This window comes from Triticum dicoccoides, chromosome 7A (genome assembly GCF_002162155.2).
Source record: "Triticum dicoccoides isolate Atlit2015 ecotype Zavitan chromosome 7A, WEW_v2.0, whole genome shotgun sequence".
Classification (NCBI taxonomy): domain Eukaryota; kingdom Viridiplantae; phylum Streptophyta; class Magnoliopsida; order Poales; family Poaceae; genus Triticum; species Triticum dicoccoides.
In genome coordinates this window covers 745,818,146-745,823,235 of record NC_041392.1, presented here as the reverse complement: position 1 = coordinate 745,823,235, position 5,090 = coordinate 745,818,146, and positions in this window count along the sequence as shown.

The following is a 5,090-nucleotide window of genomic DNA, read 5'->3' as shown; positions in this document are numbered from 1 at the left end:
ACCGTTACGAGCACTCGTGCTTAAAGGTGGCTGGCGGGTGTATGTCTCTCTCACTTTAGCTGAATCGAGTGTGGCTACGCCCGGTCCTTGCGAAGGTTAAAACAACACCAACTTGACGAACTATCGTTGTGGTTTTGATGCGTAGGTAAGAACGGTTCTTGCTAAGCCCGTAGCAGCCACATAAAATTTGCAACAACAAAGTAGAGGACGTCTAACTTGTTTTTGCAGGGCATGTTGTGATGTGATATGGTCAAGACGTGATGCTATATTTTATTGTATGAGATGATCATGTTTTGTAACCGAAGTTATCGGCAACTGGCAGGAGCCATATGGTTGTCGCTTTATTGTATGCAATGCAATCGCGTTGTAATGCTTTACTTTATCACTAAGCGGTAGCGATAGTCGTGGAAGCATAAGATTGGAGAGACGACAAGGATGCTACGATGGAGATCAAGGTGTCGCGCGGGTGACGATGGTGATCACGACGGTGCTTCGAAGATGGAGATCACAAGCACAAGATGATGATGGCCATATCATATCACTTATATTGATTGCATGTGATGTTTATCCTTTATGCATCTTATCTTGCTTTGATTGAGGGTAGCATTTTAAGATGATCTCTCACTAATTATCAAGAAGTGTTCTCCTTGAGTATGCACCATTCCGAAAGTTCTTGGTGCTGAGACACCACGTGATGATCGGGTGTAATAGGCTCTACATTCAAATACAACGGGTGCAAAACAGTTGCACACGCGGAATACTCGGGTTAAACTTGACGAACCTAGCATATACAGATATGGCCTCGGAACACGGAGACCGAAAGGTCGAGCGTGAATCATATAGTAGATATGATCAACATAGTGATGTTCACCATTGAAACTACTCCATCTCACGTGATGCTCGGACATGGTTTAGTTGATTTGGATCACGTGATCACTTAGATGACTAGAGAGATGTCTGTCTAAGTGGGAGTTCTTAAGTAATATGATTAATTGAACTTAAATTTATCATGAACTTAGTACCTGATAGTATTTTGCTTGTCTATGTTTGTTGTAGATAGATGGCTCGTGCTGTTGTTCCGTTGAATTTTAATGCGTTCCTTGAGAAAGCAAAGTTGAAAGATGATGGTAGCAATTACACGGACTGGGTCCGTAACCTGAGGATTATCCTCATTGCTGCACAGAAGAATTACGTCCTGGAAGCACCGCTGGGTGCCAGGCCTGCTGCTGATGCAACTGACGACGTTAAGAACGTCTGGCAGAGCAAAGCTGATGACTATTCGATAGTTCAGTGTGCCATGCTTTACGGCTTAGAACCGGGTCTTCAACGACGTTTTGAACATCATGGAGCATATGAGATGTTCCAGGAGTTGAAGTTAATATTTCAAGAAAATGCCCGGATTGAGAGATATGAAGTCTCCAATAAGTTCTATAGCTGCAAGATGGAGGAGAATAGTTCTGTCAGTGAACACATACTCAAAATGTCTGGGTATAATAATCACTTGATTCAACTGGGAGTTAATCTTCCTGATGATAGTGTCATTGACAGAATTCTCCAATCACTGCCACCAAGCTACAAGAGCTTCATGATGAACTATAATATGCAAGGGATGGACAAGACTATTCCGGAGCTCTTCGCAATGCTAAAGGCCGCGGAGGTAGAAATCAAGAAGGAGCATCAAGTGTTGATGGTTAACAAGACCACCAGTTTCAAGAAAAAGGGCAAAGGGAAGAAGAAGGGGAATTTCAAGAAGAACAGCAAACAAGTTGCTGCTCAAGAGAAGAAACCCAAGTCTGGACCTAAGCCTGAAACTGAGTGCTTCTACTGCAAGCAGACTGGACACTGGAAGCGGAACTGCCCCAAGTATTTGGCGGATAAGAAGGATGGCAAAGTGAACAAAGGTATATGTGATATACATGTTATTGATGTGTACCTTATAATGCTCGCAGTAGCACCTGGGTATTTGATACTGGTTCTGTTGCTAATATTTGCAACTCGAAACAGGGACTACGGATTAAGAGAAGATTGGCTAAGGACGAGGTCACGATGCGCGTGGGAAATGGTTCCAAAGTCGATGTGATCGCGGTCGGCACGCTACCTCTACATCTACCATCGGGATTAGTTTTAGACCTAAATAATTGTTATTTGGTGCCAGCGTTAAGCATGAACATTATATCTGGATCTTGTTTGATGCGATACGGTTATTCATTTAAATCAGAGAATAATGGTTGTTCTATTTATATGAGTAATATCTTTTATGGTCATGCACCCTTGAAGAGTGGTCTATTCTTATTAAATCTCGATAGTAGTGATACACATATTCATAGTGTTGAAACCAAAAGATGCAGAGTTGATAATGATAGTGCAACTTATTTGTGGCACTGTCGTTTAGGTCATATCGGTGTAAAACGCATGAAGAAACTCCATACTGATGGGCTTTTGGAATCACTTGATTATGAATCACTTGGTACTTGCGAACCGTGCCTTATGGGCAAGATGACTAAAACGCCGTTCTCCAGAACTATGGAGCGAGCAACTGATTTGTTGGAAATCATACATACTGATGTTTGTGGTCCAATGAATGTTGAGGCTCGCGGAGGGTATCGTTATTTTCTCACCTTCACAGATGACTTGAGCAGATATGGGTATATCTACTTGATGAAACACAAGTCTGAAACATTTGAAAAGTTCAAAGAATTTCAGAGTGAAGTGGAAAATCATCGTAACAAGAAAATAAAGTTTGTACGATCTGATCATGGAGGAGAATATTTGAGTTACGAGTTTGCTCTAAACTTGAAACAATACGGAATAGTTTCGCAACTCATGCCACCCGGAACACCACAACGAAATGGTGTGTCCAAACGTCGTAATCGTACTTTACTAGATATGGTGCGATCTATGATGTCTCTTACTGATTTACCGCTATCGTTTTGGGGTTATGCTTTAGAGACGACCGCATTCACATTAAATAGGGCACCATCAAAATCCGTTGAGACGACGCCTTATGAACTGTGGTTTGGCAAGAAACCAAAGTTGTCGTTTCTTAAAGTTTGGGGCTGCGATGCTTATGTGAAGAAACTTCAACCAGATAAGCTCGAACCCAAATCGGAGAAATGTGTCTTCATAGGATACCCAAAAGAGACCATTGGGTACACCTTCTATCACAGATCTGAGGGCAAGATTTTCGTTGCTAAAATCGGATCCTTTCTAGAGAAGGAGTTTCTCTCGAAAGAAGTGAGTGGGAGGAAAGTAGAACTTGATGAGATAACTGTATCTGCTCCCTTGTTGGAAAGTAGTTCATCACAAGAACTGGTTCCTGTGACAACTACACCAATTAGTGAGGAAGCTAATGATATTGATCATGAAACTTAAGATCAAGTTTCTACTGAACCTCGTAGGTCTACTACAGTAAGATCCGCACCAGAGTGGTACGGTAATCCTATTCTAGAAGTCATGTTACTTGACCATGATGAGCCTACGAACTATGTGGAAGCGATGATATCCAGATTCCGCAAAATGGCTAGAGGCCATGAAATCTGAGATGGGATCCATGTATGAGAACAAAGTATGGACTTTGGTTGACTTGCCCGATGATCGGCAAGCCATTGAGAATAAATGGATCTTTAAGAAGAAGACTGACGCTGATGGTAATGTAACTGTCTATAAAGCTCGACTTGTTGCGAAAGTTTTTCGACAAGTTCAAGGGGTTGACTACGATGAGACTTTCTCACCCGTAGCGATGCTTAAGTCTGTCCGAATCATGTTAGCTATTGATGCATTTCATGATTATGAAATCTGGCAAATGGATGTCAAAACTGCATTTCTGAATGGATTTCTGGAAGAAGAGTTGTATATGATGCAACCATAAGGTTTTGTTGATCCAAAAGGTGCTAACAAAGTGTGCAAGCTCCAGCGATCCATTTATGGACTGGTGCAAGCATCTCGGAGTTGGAATAAACGTTTTGATAGTGTGATCAAAGCATATGGTTTTATACAGACTTTTGGAGAAGCCTGTATTTACAAAAAAGTGAGTGGGAGCTCTGTAGCATTTCTGATATTATATGTAGATGACATATTATTGATTGGAAATGATATAGAATTTCTGGATAGCATAAAGGGATACTTGAATAAAAGTTTTTCAATGAAAGACCTCGGTGAAGCTGCTTACATATTAGGCATCAAGATTTATAGAGATAGATCAAGATGCTTAATAGGACTTTCACAAAGCACATACCTTGATACAATTTTGAAAAAGTTCAAAATGGATCAGGCAAAAGAAAGGGTTCTTGCCTGTGCTACAAGGTGTGAAGTTGAGTCAGACTCAATGCCCGACCACTGCAGAAGATAGAGAGAAAATGAAAGATGTTCCCTATGCTTCAGCCATAGGCTCTATCATGTATGCAATGCTGTGTACCAGACCTGACGTATGCTTAGCAATAAGCTTGGCAGGAAGGTACCAAATTAATCCAGGAGTGGATCACTGGACAACAGTCAAGAACATCCTGAAATACCTGAAAAGGACTAAGGATATGTTTCTCGTATATGGAGGTGACAAAGAGCTAGTCGTAAATGGTTACGTTGATGCAAGCTTTGACACTGATCCGGACGATTCTAAATCGCAAACCGGATACATATTTTTATTAAACGGTGGAGCTGTAAGTTGGTGCAGTTCTAAACAAAGCGTCGTGGCGGGATCTACATGTGAAGCGGAGTACATAGCTGCTTCGGAAGCAGCAAATGAAGGAGTCTGGATGAAGGAGTTCATTTCCGATCTAGGTGTCATACCTAGTGCATCGGGACCAATGAAGATCTTCTGTGACAATACTGGTGCAATTGCCTTGGCAAAGGAATCCAGATTTCACAAGAGGACCAAGCACATTAAGAGATGCTTCAATTCCATCCGGGACCAAGTCCAAGTGGGAGACATAGAAATTTGCAAGATACATACGGATCTGAATGTTGCAGACCCATTGACTAAGCCTCTCTCACGAGCAAAACATGATCAGCACCAAGACTCCATGGGTGTTAGAATCATTACTATGTAATCTAGATTATTGACTCTAGTGCAAGTGGGAGACTCAAGGAAATAT